Here is a 16062-nt window from a genome sequence, read left to right as displayed (position 1 = left end):
AGCCTTTCTTCTGTCCTGTGTGTGATAAGAGCTGTAAAATTCATATGGAGACTAAAGAAGTCTAATTACAGCAATTAGCATTACTAATTTTATTTCAACTATAACCCTAAATCAGTGCACAAATAGAAATTTATTCTTGCAAACTTAACAGAGGAAAGAGGTGAAATTTAGGATTCAGCGTGAGCCATTTAAATTGGACTCACACACACAGGCAGACAAAGACTGATTTAAACAGAATAAGAGTGTTAAATCTTGTCTCCCCTTCCATTTACCCAGGCCTACCTATCCTGCAACGTGCGAGATGAAAATAGGCAGACTTGTCTCACATTAACTTGCACCAGCACACACAATTACGAAATTATGGAAATGTTAACTCAAAAAAGGCATTTCCCCTGCCATCTACAAGAGACACAATTTTACATTCAGATTCTTCTTTCTATTGTGAGCATACTTGTGCATCATCTAACAAAATAATTCTGCAGGATTCCAGAACATGGTATAGTCCAACTCCCCTGAAAGGTAGGATATAAAACCCAGCCTTTACAGCAGGTATAAGGAACCTGTGGCCCCAAAGCTGCATGCAGCCCATAGCCTAACTGAATGCAGCCCCCTACCTGATTTCATGAAGAAACCTAGAGCAGCAGGAGGCGAGAGCCAACAGGGAAGCAATGGAATGATTAGGAGAAGACCTTGGGAAGCAATCAGTTCAGACTTCTAGCAATGAGGGAGGAAATGATGGAGAGTGCCAAGCTGGAAAGGGCAATGGAAGGATGTGGGAAATCCTTCTGCAAATGATTAGTTCAGATGACTGGCAAAGGTGGTTGGACCCTTCCCTGGCAGCCCACTGTAGGGAGGGATGAGGGCAGTGAAAGAGGGAGAAGGTGGTGGAAAAAGGAGAAAAGGGAGCGGCCCACCCAGTCCCCCCACCCTTCAACTTTTTGTTGAATTTTTGTTACATACATAAACATATAGACACTGAAAAAAACAGGTACATAACAAGGGAAGGAAGGAATGTAGCTGCAGAATGAAATAGCAACAGCAAACCAGGATAGCAAATTGCAACCATGCTACACTGTATCAGGTGGTATTTAAATGCCTCAACCATAACAAGGAATGAGATGCAAGAGGGATGTGGGAAGATCGCTCCCTGTTAATAAATCTAAAGAAGGGAAAACCAACCTGCATTGAAATGGTCAGATTGAGCCTCTCGCCTGATCAGCCGCCCAACAAAGAGATGTACCACTTTTGGCTCTTGCCCCAACTTCCACCAGCAAGCAGCCACCAACAGCTTGTCCATGTGGGCTTGCAACCTTCAATGGGGGAAAAAAGTTCACTACCCCTTCTTTACCAAATCAATTTCCAAAGGAGAAGAAAGACTCTTTCTTTCTTTCTTTCTTTCTTTCTTTCTTTCTTTCTTTCTTTCTTTCTTTTTTGTCATGTACAGGTTGAGCAGGTATTACCATACTGCGGACGCAAGCACGTCAGAAAGCAGTGTCCATCACAAAACGATAGTCTTTTCCCCAACTGCTGCTCTTGAGCCAGATTCCTGACTGCTGCTCTTGAGTTCTTATTGAGGGTGAGCAGATGCTCCTGTCCTTTAATAGTCACACAGCAGGAGGCGTTTGGCAGGTGCAGCTGTTCACCCACTGCATAACATAACTATTAGAAGAACAGGAATCCTGTCACCCCATCTTGCACCAAGACCCCAGACCAAGCAAGACCTCTTTCAGCCATATATTGCCTCACTTTCTAGATATTTGGGAATGCTAATTGCATATATGTCTCCGTACCTTCTATGGCCAGGCTATACCAAAATCTATGGAGTGAGCCTCCGGACTCACAATACAATGGTTTTTGATCCATTGTCCTTCTACACAATGTAATAAAATACAGCGGTTTTTGATCCATGCTTGGAACCAGGCCTTCTTGTCAATATCAACTGATCAATAGCAATTACTTCAGCAACAGGCTCAGCTGCCATCAGTGCTATAGCCCCGATAGTAATTCACTCCTATCTGATCACTGTAGTTTTCACCAACGATACGAAGAATGAACTACTATGTAAGCAAGTGTAAGGAAGTTTTCAAGGTGTTTATATTGTTTTATCACGTGTTGTTGGCTGCCCTGAGCTCCTTTGGGAGGAAGGGCAAGATGTAAGTGTAGAAAAGAAGGAAAGAGAAGCATGTCAGGGCAAATCATCGTAGTTTCGCGTATACACTACTGAGGTCTGAACTGGCAGTGACTGACCAGGAATAAAAGCTGGTGTGTAGCAGCTGTGGGAAAAGATGAATGCTGTGCTAAGGATCCTTAGGAAGTGATTGTTGGAAAAATGGAAATAAAAATTGACAATATCATGCCCTTACGCAAATTTATGGTGAGACTCACTTGGAATACTCTGTATAATTCTGGCCACTTCACCTCATTGGGGAAAGGTTCAAAATGGAACAACCCAAATGATCAAAGGGTTGGAGCAACTCCTGTATTAGGAATGGCTGCAACCTTTGGGGCTTGTTAGCAGTGGGGGACTGTGGGCCTCTTGTGCCCCATTTTGTTGTTGTGGCTCCCTTCAGCATGGCACCCAGTGCAGCTGCATCAGCCACACCACCTTAAAACCACCTTTGTTGTTAGTGTAGACCAGCAGTTCTCAACCTGTGGGTCCCCAGATGTTGTTGGACTACAACTCCCAGCATCCCTGAGCTCTGGTCTTGCTAGCTAGGGGTGATGGGAGTTATAATTCAACAACATCTGGGGAGCCACAGGTTGAGAAAGGCTGGTGTAGACAGAGGGAAGCAAGTAAGGTGGCCATGATAGAGATGTACAAGATGATGTATGGTGTAGAGAAGATAGAATCAATGAATTGTAGAATGGCAGGGACCCTGGGAGTCATCTAGTCCACCCCTCTGCAGTGCAGGAATATTTTGTAGATAGGGTTTCTTTTCCTCCCTCTCTCATAACAGTAGAACTTATAACCATCCAATGAAGCTGAATGTTGGAATACTAAAGACAGACAAAAGAAAGTACATCACACAACATATAAACAAAATAATGATGGCTACCATGTTAGATGACTTTATAAGAGACAGAGTCATGGCGATTAAGGCTATCAATGGCTACAAGCTATGGTAGCTATATTCTTCTTCCATTGTTGGAGGCAAGTATACCTCTGGTGAATACCATTTGCCAGGAGTGACAAGCGGGGAGGTCCTGCATACAGATTCCCAAAGACACTGGATTAGTCACTGTGAAAACAGGATCCTCCCTGGACTAGATGGGCCTTCAGCCTGATCCAACAAACCCAGACATGCCCCTCAGAAACAAATCAGCTCATGGTACTTGATTACAAATACAGAGCTTTCAGAATGTATGGCCTTTGGTTGTAAGTAAGGGCTATGGGACTGGAGGTTTTATCAACTGCACACTCAGTGATAACATTGTGCTCCCTCCTGTTCCTATTCTCCACTTGTCACTCGAACTGTTTGCAGCTATTCCAAAACAAACAGAGAGAAAATTGGACCATCTCACCGGCATTGTCATTCAGAAGGTAAAGCTGCCTCCCTTTCATGAATCCAGCTCTCTGGCTCTTACAGGCATATGAGATGCCATGTGGGACATTGCAAGAGTTTGGCAGCTTAGCCAAGATGAGAGGGGATGCTAAGTGAAATATAGACTCCAACACTCAGCATTAGGTTTAGTAATCTAGGGCACGGCAGGTGGCTATTTTCATAAACTGGAGCACCCCCACAGGACTACATAGCAGGCTCTGGAATCAGGAGCCTTCACAGCTCAGAGCACAAAGCTGTGCCATGTGAAATTCTCATTTTACAAGGCTGCAGCAGCAGGAAAGGCTGTGAGGCAGCTGCTGGAGACAGCTCCAGTCACCTCTCTGCCTGCTGTTAACTCAATGGCTGGCTTCATTATTAACTCTGGCATGCTTTCTTCCTCTTCGTTGTGCACAAGGGGCTATTAATTCATGCTAATACAAGGATTCCAAGGATACATGGAATCAATGCAACAGAGCCCCACTTGCCCAATTCAGCTTCCACACCCTCAGGCTTGAGTCTTATCACCAGGAAAAGAAGGTGTCTCTCGAGAGCTTACGGCATATCAGCAAAGGTTTAGATTTGTATCCATGCTGCAACTGTAAAAACAAAAACAAAAACGAGTCAAGGCAACCAGCTGCTGAGCAGGCCCAAGATGACGCAGGAACCAACATTTCAATGCCAATTTGATTCTAAAGCTCCCCTAGTTGTTTCCTTTGGCTGTTGGGGTGACTGCCATCTTAGATGACAACTCGGAATTTGAATTGGAGATCACTCTCGCAGTGGCAAACAAGCATCCATCTCATTCCCATTGTTTTTGCTGTCCCTTCCAAATATTCACCACAACATGCTGTTGCTGATTTGTGTTTAACACAGCTTTGTGGCTGTTTTGTTTATTGGTTTATTTAGAATATTTCTAGAATGTTCAACATGAAAATATATCTAAGAGGTGTACAGCATGCAATAAAAACATGGAACAAAGTATAAAGTCATTAAGCAAACAATATAAACAAAAACAGTAAAATACTGTGGCAGAACTATTTATTAATTAAATTTGTATACTGTCTTTCATCCAAAGATCAGAGGGTGGTTCACAACAGAAAAGTACAAAATGAGAACACAAAATGGGAACATGCTAGAAAGATACAAATTTTAAAGGTCTAATCTTAGAGGTCAGGAAAAATCTGGGCACAAAAATATGTATTTTCAGAAGGCCTCCCTAAACATATAACTGATATGAATTGGTGTATATATTTATATTAAGTTCAATATTGCATATTTTATGTTGTATGCCAGCCTGTGCTCCTGCCTTGAAGGACTATGTAATAAAACCTTCCATTTCCTCAGTGAACCATATGACACTGATGTACATTTGATGCATGTGGATGCTGTAGCAGAGTGGCAGGCCAGGCCTACCATTAGGCAGAGTGAGACAGTTGCCTCAGGCAGCAGGTGGTGGGAGATGGGGAGAGGCAGTGAGCTGCTGGAGGGCAGAGCTGATCAGTTGGTAGATCAAGAGACTCAATCTCAGGAAACCCATGTTGGGTAAAAAAAAGATTCCTGCAAGGAAGGGGGTTGGACTAAATGAACCTTGTGGTCCCTTCCAACTCTTTGATTCTATAATTCTATGCCATGTAGCTTTGCACCAGTACACTAGTCTGTTTCTTTCAGTTATGGTTGGCTTCTTAACATGACATGGAGCTGGAGGCAACCTCTTATTCTTCACTTCAGGCAGCAAAATATATTGAGACTACCCTATGTAGAGGGATCACAATTGCTGGTGTTTCCCTGCAGCACGTACCCTTACAGGAGAAAAAATATATCTATTTCCCTGCCTCAAAACATGTGAAGTGGCTCTCACAAGCTGAGGCGAAAGATCTAGAACCTCTGGAAAAACAGGGGCACTTGACTTACACTTTTTGTGATCCAAGCTACAGTAAAACAGTCATTTTGTTTTACACTCCCTTCCACATGCATAGACAATGGAAACACAAAAACAAAGGAAACTCTCTGAAAAGAAGCAGCATCCACCTTAGACGAATTAAACAGAAATAATGACTTTCCATGGCATTGTATCACCCCTGGAATGCATTGCCCCAGGAATCCAACGAGACCTGAATTGGCCCAATAGGATTTTAAAGGCTTGGGTAAACTTTATGAGCATTAATAACATTTGCAGCTATGCAAGCTTATAAAACGTTACAGGGCTAATCAAACTTCATGCTTCAGTGTGTAAGTTGATCACCTAGAGAGGGATTTCCTCTTTGCACACCTGGCCAGAAACACTGTGGGGTTTTATTGTTGTAAAGGTTACTACAATTCATTTCTTTTCCTTCCTCTGAATCACCGGCGGGCGTGACTGGGCACTTTTAGTGCCCATGAGACTCCGGCCATTTCCCTCTTTAGGAGAAAGGTTCATGTCCACAGACAGGAAGCAGGTATAGGTGGAGAACGGCGTATTTGGGTGCATCCTGAATGCCATGAAGATTTTCTGTTGGAAGCCAAGCGAGCAGAACATATTACAACAATGGGTTTAACTACCAGTTAAACTAATGGTCTACTTGTTCCCAGACTGAATTTAAAGTACTGTTTTTCACATTTCAAGCCATAAATGTTTTGAAACTTGGCTATCTGTAGGACTGCTTGCAGGGGTGCTGTGCAGTGTTTCATCGCTTAAAGTGAAACAGGAAGTGCTGTTTTGCTCTACTGCTGTCACTGGTCTTGCCACCACCTACCTGCTCCTGCCACCAATGCCTGCTCTGCCATCACCACACACCCTGTCCCATCCGCTACTGGTGGAGAAGTGGCACTGCCATTAGCATTGATTTTGGGCAAGATCTTGCACAAAATGGCTGAGATCTTGCCCAATATCAGCATTGATGGTGGCAGTGCTTCTCTGGTGCTGATGGAGGTGGTGGTGCAGGCAGGTTACCCACAGGTGTGCCACCTAGGGGTCTTCTGCTGCTTGAAGCAGCGGCCTCACCTGCCTCATCTCTAAATGGCTGCACCTGTAAAATCTGTTGATGCATTAAGATCATTATCTTATACCTGGCTTTCTGACCCATCACTGAAAAATGTCAGACTGACAGGTCTTGGTAGTTCTGGATTTATGAAATGCACTCCATAAGGAAATCCATGTGGCCCTGTCCTTTTTTTTAAAAAAAAAACAACAACAACATTGAAAACATTGCAGTTTCAATCTGCATTTTATTTATTGCTCTGCTATGGATTCATTTGAAAGAGCCATCACTTCAGCTGTCAGAGGGAGGAACTGTCCTGGCCTCAGTATTATCATGAGCTCTGCTCCTGGATCTGTTCTGAGAGAAGAGTGTTTTCGGGGATGAACTGCTCTTTATCAAGACAGGCAGAACTGCTAGTGACATCAGCTGTGACTTTAGGAACTGCCACTTTAAGTGGTACCCTTGTGTAACATTCGCATACATGGCAAACTAGACATGGAATTAAATGTATGATTGCATCTTCCATTCATGAAGTCCTTTGGAGCACAGTCATACATAATGGCAGAGGAAGTAAGAAGACATAGCCATGAATGTAGCCCTAAAAGGTGGCACCCCTCAGTTGCTTGTTTGTTTAGGATGTTTGCCCCACACTGCCCTCACAATAGCTTTGTGAGGTAGGTTTCCTCATTCCTAGTATTGAGATTTGATTCTGGTAGTGACTTGTTCAAGAGCACCAGTGAGCTTAGTATGACCTTGCAGATAAAGGTATCCACACAATTTTTGCCCACCTGTCTCCCTGCAGGTCAGGGATGAGGGACCTTCGGCTCTCCAGATGTTGTTGGATTCCTACTCACACCAACCCCTGCCAGCATGATCAATGGAGAAGGGTTGTAGCTCAGGTCAAAGGACCACAGATTAGTGGTAGCCTATCTGCTTTGCATACAGAAGACTTCAGATTCAATCTCAAAGCAGGGCTTGGAACGACCACTGCCTGAAACCCTGGAGAGTGATTGTCAGTCAGTATATGCAGTACTGAGCTAGATAGAGCACTGGTATGACTCTGTATCAGGAAGTATCCTATGTTTTTATATAAGAGCAGTTGTAGGCCAACAACCTGTGGAGGGCCACAGGTAACCCCCATCCCTGCTGAGGTTTATCAATCACTCTGGCAAACTACATTCCCAGAAAGTGTTAGCATCCCAGGCAAGTAACTGAACAGCAAAATGCAAGGCTGACCTAGTAGGAATTTGATCCCAGATCTTGAGGTACTATGAATCTAACACCTGATCGATTGGACCACATTGGTTCAGTCTGCTCTCCCAAGATACTGCACAAACTTCCATACAAGACGGATCCATTTTTCAGCAGCTCAGGAGATTCAGGGAAACTTTGCAAAGTGTGCTCATAACCAAATGAAACTGATTTGGAAAGAAAGAAGTGGGGTTGGGGACAGTACTAGAATGACCCGATTTTCCTCCAAAAGAATTACACGCTAGAAAATAGAACCATTCCTTCTTGGAAAATATTCCATAATTATGCATCGTAAAAATAATTAGGTTATGGTGAATTAGTACAAATGTTTACAACAAAATTGCCATGCAAAACATTATGGGTAATAATATGCTAATTGCTGCAGAAGCAAAAGCTGATTATGTTAACAGCAATATCAAAAATTGCCAACTCGGCGCTTCTAACCAAGGCTCAGTACTTTCTACAGCATCTGGGAGGCAAACAAAGCAGGCAGCCAACAGACTGACCCAGGTGGCACCTTGGCAAAGCACCTCGGTGCCTTGAAAATGCATGCAGACTACCAAACAAAAACTCAGCACCACTAGGAGGCTTCTGACATCTGCCCAAATACTTTAAAAGACACAGAAAACACTGTAGGGTGCAGTGCCTTCACATACTTCCAGCCATGTATAACGCTATATTTCTGGATGGTAGAAACTGTATTTCTAAAGCTTTGCTGCTTGTGAAAGAGGGAATATTGTGGCTATGGCTGTGACTGCACACATTATAATCCCTTACCTAAAAAATGCCAAGTAGCTGAAATGCTAAGGCAGGGATGAAACACCTGTGGTCCGTCTAGGTGTTGATAGCCTGAAGCAGCATCCCTGACATTGGCCATGCTGGCTGGGACTAATGGACGTTGGAGCCCAAATATCATAGTGAAGGCCACAGGTTCTCCACCACTGGCCTAGGGAAAGCTACCTACAATGAAAGGGGAGACATTTCACTCTCTGGAAGAAGCAAATGAGCTAAACTATAGCATCTCCATCTTTTGAGGCTTCACCAGCTGGGACTGGGCCCCAGGTGAGGCAACATGTTGCCATCACTGTCTATTTTATCAGCTGGACTGGGACCCTCGCTCTTATATTAAAGAACAATACTTGCGTTTTTGAAAGTGTAGGAAAGGAGAGAGTTCTTATATTGCTGGTGTTTTTCATAGGTGCATTTAAAAATTATTCTGTTTATATACATTTAGTCGAGTATTTGCAGCCTCAGAATTGAGAGAGGGAACTGAACGGGCATATAACAATGTATTGTGTGACTGACAGCCTTATTTCCGGATAAGGGGGAGAAAAGCAACATGAAATGTTAGAGACTGGGCATAATTTATTATATATAAAGCTTGTCCTCACTACTTTCTTCAAACCATCCCAAATTGAATGCTTGAACTTTACGTCTTTTAGAGATAAAGCTGGACACTGATTTTGAATTCATCTTAGAAGGAATTGATTTTAGAATGCATTTCAATTAATTGATTGTGATTTTATGTAAACTGTGTTACTTTTATTGTTGTTAGCTGCTCTGAGCCCGGCTTTGGCTGGGGTGGGCGGGATATATATATATATATATATATATATATATATATATGAAATTTTTATATGCTAGCTGGAGCCTATGGGGTAAAGAAGAGTATGATATAGTCATTGTATTACACACTTTGAATATGGTCTCATAAAAATACAGGAGAAAAATATATTGTGTGCATAAAGAAATAAGCACTCCCATTTATCTACCAGTGCTGTTCCACCCCAGTCCTGCCCAGGTAAGCAGTAGCAACATCAGCTTTGGGAGGGGGCTTCATCGATCCATCCCACCATACACCTTCATGGTGTGAAGAAGTGGACATTTCTACAGGTGAAGCTTGCATGAGCCCTTGCCAAGAATGGGGGGAGGGAGGTAAAGAGAGATGTGGAGCAGCAACAGCTTTCTGTATCTCACAACATCTAATTCTACTATTAAAATGCCCATAATTTAAGTCATTTAATGAAAAAGCTTAAAATATTAGTCCCACCATTAATAGTCTTTGCTGTGGCATACATATAAGGATTTAGCAAAGGAAAAGGAAAATATAATTCAGATTTTAGAATTTTCCCCAGGAGACAAGAAAGTAAATCAATTATGATCTCATTATGTGCCATTTTCTGTTTGAGGGGAAGAGGGGATGGAGTATTGCTAGAATAGAGATGGCACAAAAAAATTAACCAGGTATGAACTGATTATGCAAGCTGAAATTATTACATTCAACGGCTGGAATGGATGACTTTGCTTCACACATACCTTTATCATATCACACACAGATCAGGGCTAAGTCCCTTTGCCCTCTCCTCCCACATCCCCCATTCTTTTAGGTGATTTATCAGAGCTCCTGTGTTGTGAAGTGCATACTAACAGACAATAGCTATGGTTGCATTTGCAAGTCATGCTGACGCAAATCATGTCTACATGTAATAAAAATGTAAGAGTGTCATCACACTGCAGTTTGTTTGGCCACATACAGGTGGACTACACCATGCTAGGGGGTGGTGCATGAGTGGCCCAGGCAAGCATCAGAGGCTCCTCTACTTGCCAGCCCTGGGAACCCTGCCCCCAGGATCCAGATCCCCAGGTTGGCTGATACTGCTAGCCACCCTCCTCCTCCTCTGGTCTGCTTGGGATCCACTCCTCCAAGCATCACCGATCAGGATATGTCAGCCCAATAGGAGGAGCAGTACAGGAAGGAAGAAGGCAGCCAGAAGCTATTGACAGTTACCCTGGTAATCTGTTGCCACTGCCACCATTTGGGATGAAAAGTACGTAGGCCTGGATAAGGTGTGGCAGTCCCAGGTTAGCTTGCCACCACTTCTGGCCTACTTCTTGTGGTGCTCCTCCTGCTAGGTCAACTCTTTGGCTGCAGTACTGGTATGAGGTGGAAAGGGGAAGGTCTAATGAATCAGTTGGGGGAGTGGGTAGTAGGTGTGATCTAGGGGGTGAGGTGGTTGGCAAGGTGCTGTGGGTTGCTGAGGGCAAGATGTGGCTTGGTGTGTTTTCTGAACCCAGGATCATGACTGGTTAAAATTGGTGGTTACATGGTTCACTGTTTTGAAGCCCGTCAGGAATCTGGCTGAGAATGGTTAGGTGGAATCTCTTGTCCTGTTACCAATTCTTCTCAGTGTAAGATTAGATGTGAATAAGTGTGGAAGTATCTGTGTATGGGAACAATGATTTCAGAAACCGGAAACCCCTGCACCCAATGCATAGAAACTAGTTCAGCACAGATGTGGAGGTAGGATTTAGAAATACACATTCTTATTAAACAATCCAAAGACAATGCCCTGGAGGGATGTTTGTTGTCTTCCCTCATGTGTTTTGAATGCCTCCAGCATTCACCATCATCAGCATTTCAGATGCTCCAGGTTGAGATCCATAAATTAGGCCCCAGGCTTTCCTCACCCATAATGCAATTAAAGCACACAAGAAATTGGTAAGGAGCAGCATTTTAATAAGGAAACGTTGTAGACAGTTTCTGCACACCACTTTTGAATTCCCTGAACTGATCAATGCCATGATTTTTAACTAATAGTTTCCAGACAAGCAAATGTCTCTCCTCCCTCTGCCTCCCACTTGACACCAAGGATTTCTGCTTACAGAGGCAGCAAACAGCACAGCCTTTTGCCCTTGTTTAATGCTCTCATGCTTGCTGCCCAGGGTGGGATGGCCACATCGCCAAAAATAGGAAATGCATAATCAAAAAAAGAGGACAAAAGAGGTCATAGATTGAGTAAAATCTGCATATTCTAGTTTGTATGCATACATGTAAACTGATAAATAATGACTACAGTTTTAATAGAACTGCAATACATCTCACCATTGTGGAGAATATTACAACCTGGTGAGCTTTGTGCCTGCTACTGTCCAGGTGGCTAATGGCCTGTGGGCAACTTATAGTTCTTTAATGTTAAACCAGACATGGACTGGACCACCCTTCAAATCGAGGACTCCTTCAAACAGAGGTGTCTCCTCTGACCAGCTCTTCAAGTAGGACACATGGCCACTCTCCTCATAGGTTCTGCTGCAGTCCTGGCTGCCCTTCTTTTTAATGAGGGCATAGGCTGAAGTGTTTGGAGCATTTTCATTCAGCCAAATGAGTACTAGGGGGAAGGATGCCATAGGGTTTTATAAAATGACACATGGTGTGTAGAAAGTGAATATAATGTTTCCTTCCCCTCTTTTCTTTTTCATAACATAAACTAGGGGTCAACCAATGGCATTAACGGGCAATAAGCTGAGGACAGACAAATAACGTTCTTATTCATACATGTAATTAATGTATGGAATTAATTCACCACTATGAGCCTGGTGATGGTTACCAGCTTTAAAAGGGAATTAGAGTAATCCACAAAGGATCTATCTATCAAAGGCTATTAGCCATGATCACTAAGAAGAACCTGCCAGTGCAGACATAAAATGCCACTGGGTACCAGTTACAGGGGAAGGCTGTTGCCTTCATTTCCTTTTTGTAGGGATACTTCAAGTACTTGATTGGTCACAATAGTAAACAGGATGACAGCCTGGATCAGTGGTTTGACCCTCCAGATGTTTTTTACTACAACTCGCAGGATCAAGGAAAGGCTGTGGCCTAGTAGCATGATTGGTATGCTAAAATTCTCAGGTTCAGTCCCCAGCATCTTCAGCTAGGGCTTGGAGAGACCCCTGCCTGAAACTCTGGAGAACTGCTGCCAGCCAGTGTAGACAATACTAAATGAGATGGGCCATGCCTCATTATAAAGCAGCTTCCAAGTTCATATATTCCCTGCCCATTGGCCATGTTGACTGAAGCTGAGCAGGGTTGCATCTAACAACATCTTGAGGGCCGCAGGTTCCTCATCCCTGATCTCAATGAACCTTTGGTTTAGTTTAGGAGGCACCTTCTTAAGTACTTATGACTTTTTGTAAAATAAAAAAGAGGTGTTGTATACAGTATATTAAAAACATATTATGTAGAAAGATGTTTCAAGATTTGCAGCCACAGAAATGTTCGTGGCCCTGTGGAGCAGGAAGTGCTTGGCTTCTCCCTATGGTAGCAAAATGTCCTTGCTGGCTCATCAGGGAGCCTTTTCGGGGGTCAGAATGCTAAAAGTCTACAGCTCTGAATTCTTCTGAGGATGTAAAGAAGGAAAGCACAAATTAGGCTATGCCTGCAGCTGTGTCAGCCTTTTCTGATACCATTCCCCACGTAGCTTATAGCTACTACTGGCTAACAAATGAAAAACTGACAAATTACCACGTCTGGATGGCGTCCACTTGAGAGTGCTTAAAGAACTCAAATGGAAATGGCTGGTCTTCTAACAAAAATATGTAGCAAGCCTAAGCGCGGCCTCTGTACCAGAGGACTGGAAAGTGGCCTTATGTAACATCAAGTTTTTAAAAAGGGATCAGGGAGATCCTCTAAATTACAGTCCCTTTAGCTTAAGGACTGTACCAGAAGAGCTGTTGGAAAGCATTGTTAAAGAAAGAAATACAAAGCATATGGAAGAGCAAGTCTTGCTGAAGCAAAGCCAGCATGGCTTCTGCAAGGGTAATTTCTGCCTCATTCTCACTAACCTTTTGGAGTTAGATGATCCAGTTGATGGTTCGGGTCAATGAATGAATCTGGAGACTACACAAGCCTATTTGGTAGAATAGAAATGCTTTAGAAATGCTTACGTCTGTAGTGATATGTTCTACGTATGGCTTTTGCAGGCCGTTGATATCTTACAGCACAAGGAATCTTTCCTGCTCACAAATCTAGAATCATGTTGATCCATGATAATTAGGAATTATGCTCTCTAGGACAATTTTCACCAACCAGACTGGCTGAGAGAAGTTGTAGTCCAAAACATACAGAGGACACCAAGTTGGCAAAGGCTGATCTCGGGTCTCTTCCAGATGTCAGTTTTCCCCAGCACAATGGATCCAGAGTGTTTACCAACCACAAACCACCCATTAAAGCAGAGTATGAAAAGAAATGCCTGTTTCTATCATTGTGGCCTACCAAGCAGAATTGCCACAATGAATGGTTAGACGAGGACTCACTGGTCTCACACTTTAAATAGCAAAAGCAGCTTGAAACCAACAACAACAGAAAGTACCTAATTAAAGTGACACTTTTCGGTTTCAAGGACTGTCTTCCTTCTTTTGTTGATCCTAGCAACAACTTTGAGAGGTACCCTAGAAATCTGATTATTGACAACCTACAAAGAAGGAAAACTGTAGCTGTGGGATTCTTGCCTGCCTGCCAGAGCACAGCAAGGATCAGTGAGAGGATTGAGCTGGCTTACAGGAAAAGAGAGGCTTGATTTGCATTGGGTAAATGAGACAGCAGCCAACTCCGGGAGGGAGAACTGGAAGTAGCAGCTGGCTTCAGTGCCTCCAGCTACAGGGAAGGAAGCTCATGGTAGGTAAGATAAGAAGGATGTTGGCAAGGAGGAGAAAGCTTCTCCTGGGTACTTCTGATCCTGTGTTAATCGAACATGCACACAAATTTCCCCTAACCCTTAACCCCACTGCAAGGGTGGTACTACTTTTCTTTAAACTGAAGAATGGGATTGTTGTTGGTTTTTTTAAAAAAAAAAACCCAACAACAATGTCATCCCTTGGGGTCAAGACTGCTGTTAAATGGGGAGAATATGTAGCAGTTGTTTAAAGGCCACCAGTCATACTTCCCTAATGGTCTTGGAAACGGTTTTTCAATAACTCAAAAAACATTATTAAGAAATCATGCCTGTCCTGCATCTACAGTGCCTTCAGAACCACCCAGGAACCATCACATTCCTCTTATGCCACTTCTTCCTCTCACTCCACTATCTTGTACACCAGGTGTAGCTCACTCCTGACCTCCTAATATGGCCTCCCTGTCAAGCCATTTTTCATGTCATGTCACTGGCCTTGCTCCACCCCCCTGAATGGTTTTGCCTGGCTGGAATGTGTCCTTTAGCTCTAATAATGCATATCCCTTGCTTACCAGGATGGAGGGCAGAGGGGCTGGTGGGCTGGTGTAGCGATTCTCCTATGGTGCAAAGGTAGAATTTATATTCAGTGCTCTTTAGCATCTGTCTCTGCCCACTACTGCCATGTGACCCCCTAAAGGTTGCGGGGACAGAAATGTTGCCCTCAGGCTGACAACGTTTCCTGATCCCTGATCTGCAACCACACCTACCCATTCTCACCTCTCCCTCTGGCTCCCCCATTCCCCAGCTTCTTTTATCTTCCCCCTGAAGTAACTGAGTCCCCAGCGGGCAGGATTCACAACCCTATTCCACGCTTTTAATCTTTCAGTGAAATCATGGTTTACAGTTTGGGGAAAGCTGAGCCTTTACTGAAAGGTGTGACATACTTCCAGTGAGATCATGTTAAAAATCACTCTCTCTGTGCTCTTACTGGTGCCCCCCACACCAATGGGAGGCCCACTTCTTTTTTTAAAAAAGATATTTATTAAAGTTTTTTAAAAAATATAACAATGAAAAAAAAGAAACAAAATACAACATAAAAACAGTTAAAAAACAAATAATTTTCCATAACATATCTTCCTTACGCTTATTTCCCCAGACCTCCTCATACCTTCCTTCTTTGTATTCCACTTCAATTTGTTAGTTCAGCAAATCCTTACCATTAAGCTTTTACCCATTTATAAACCTTTTTTCCTGTATCTCCTAAAGCATTACAGCTGGAAACCCCTTAGTTTCTATCCAACATCCTTCTAACATTCATTAATTTTACAATATTTCTGTAAATAGTCTTTAAATTTCTTCCAGTCTTCTTTCACCAACTCTTCTCCCTGGTCTTGGATTCTGCCAGTCATTTCTGCCAATTCCATGTAGTCGATCACCTTCATCTGCCATTCTTCCAGAGTGGGTAAATCTTGTGTCTTCCAATATTTGCAATGAGTATTCTTGCTGCTGCTGTAGCAGGGAGGCCCACTTCTTGAGCTGGCAAAACACACACACAACCCACTCCACTAGGGCCTGGCATCTCACAGTTGCTAAGGAAACTCCATATGTTTCTCATCCTCACCTTCCACTCCTAATGGGGCTCATACGTACATAAATATGTATGAGTTTGCAGCATAATGGAAGCTGCCATAGCAGTCTTAGAGAGGGAAGATAATTAGAGACAAAGGAAACAAGGAGGGGGGAAGAGGCCTGCACATGTTCAAACCCCCATAATCAAGAGTATTCCTCCCTAAACCCTCATGATATTGCTTCCACTGCGTCTTCCATCCGATGTAAGAACACATTTTCTAGCCAGAAAACTACGGC

At 43.2% G+C, this 16062-nt stretch overlaps 1 long non-coding RNA gene across 1 annotated transcript; it reads right to left on the bottom strand.

The window, feature by feature from the left end:
* Window positions 1-3913: 3913 nt before the first annotated feature.
* On the bottom strand, window positions 3914-14813 carry LOC309533694. Its single transcript, XR_014220412.1, has 3 exons — window positions 14769-14813; window positions 5454-5503; window positions 3914-4138 (listed from the first exon to the last, which is right to left on the bottom strand). It is a non-coding gene; the product is annotated as an uncharacterized lncRNA (long non-coding RNA).
* Between the last annotated feature and the right edge of the window lie 1249 nt (window positions 14814-16062).

This window comes from Podarcis vaucheri (assembly GCF_965113315.1).
Source record: "Podarcis vaucheri genome assembly, chromosome: 5".
Taxonomy (NCBI): Eukaryota; Metazoa; Chordata; class Lepidosauria; order Squamata; family Lacertidae; genus Podarcis; species Podarcis vaucheri.
The sequence above is the reverse complement of the archived record's forward strand: the minus strand, read 5'-3'. Positions and strand labels throughout refer to the sequence as shown.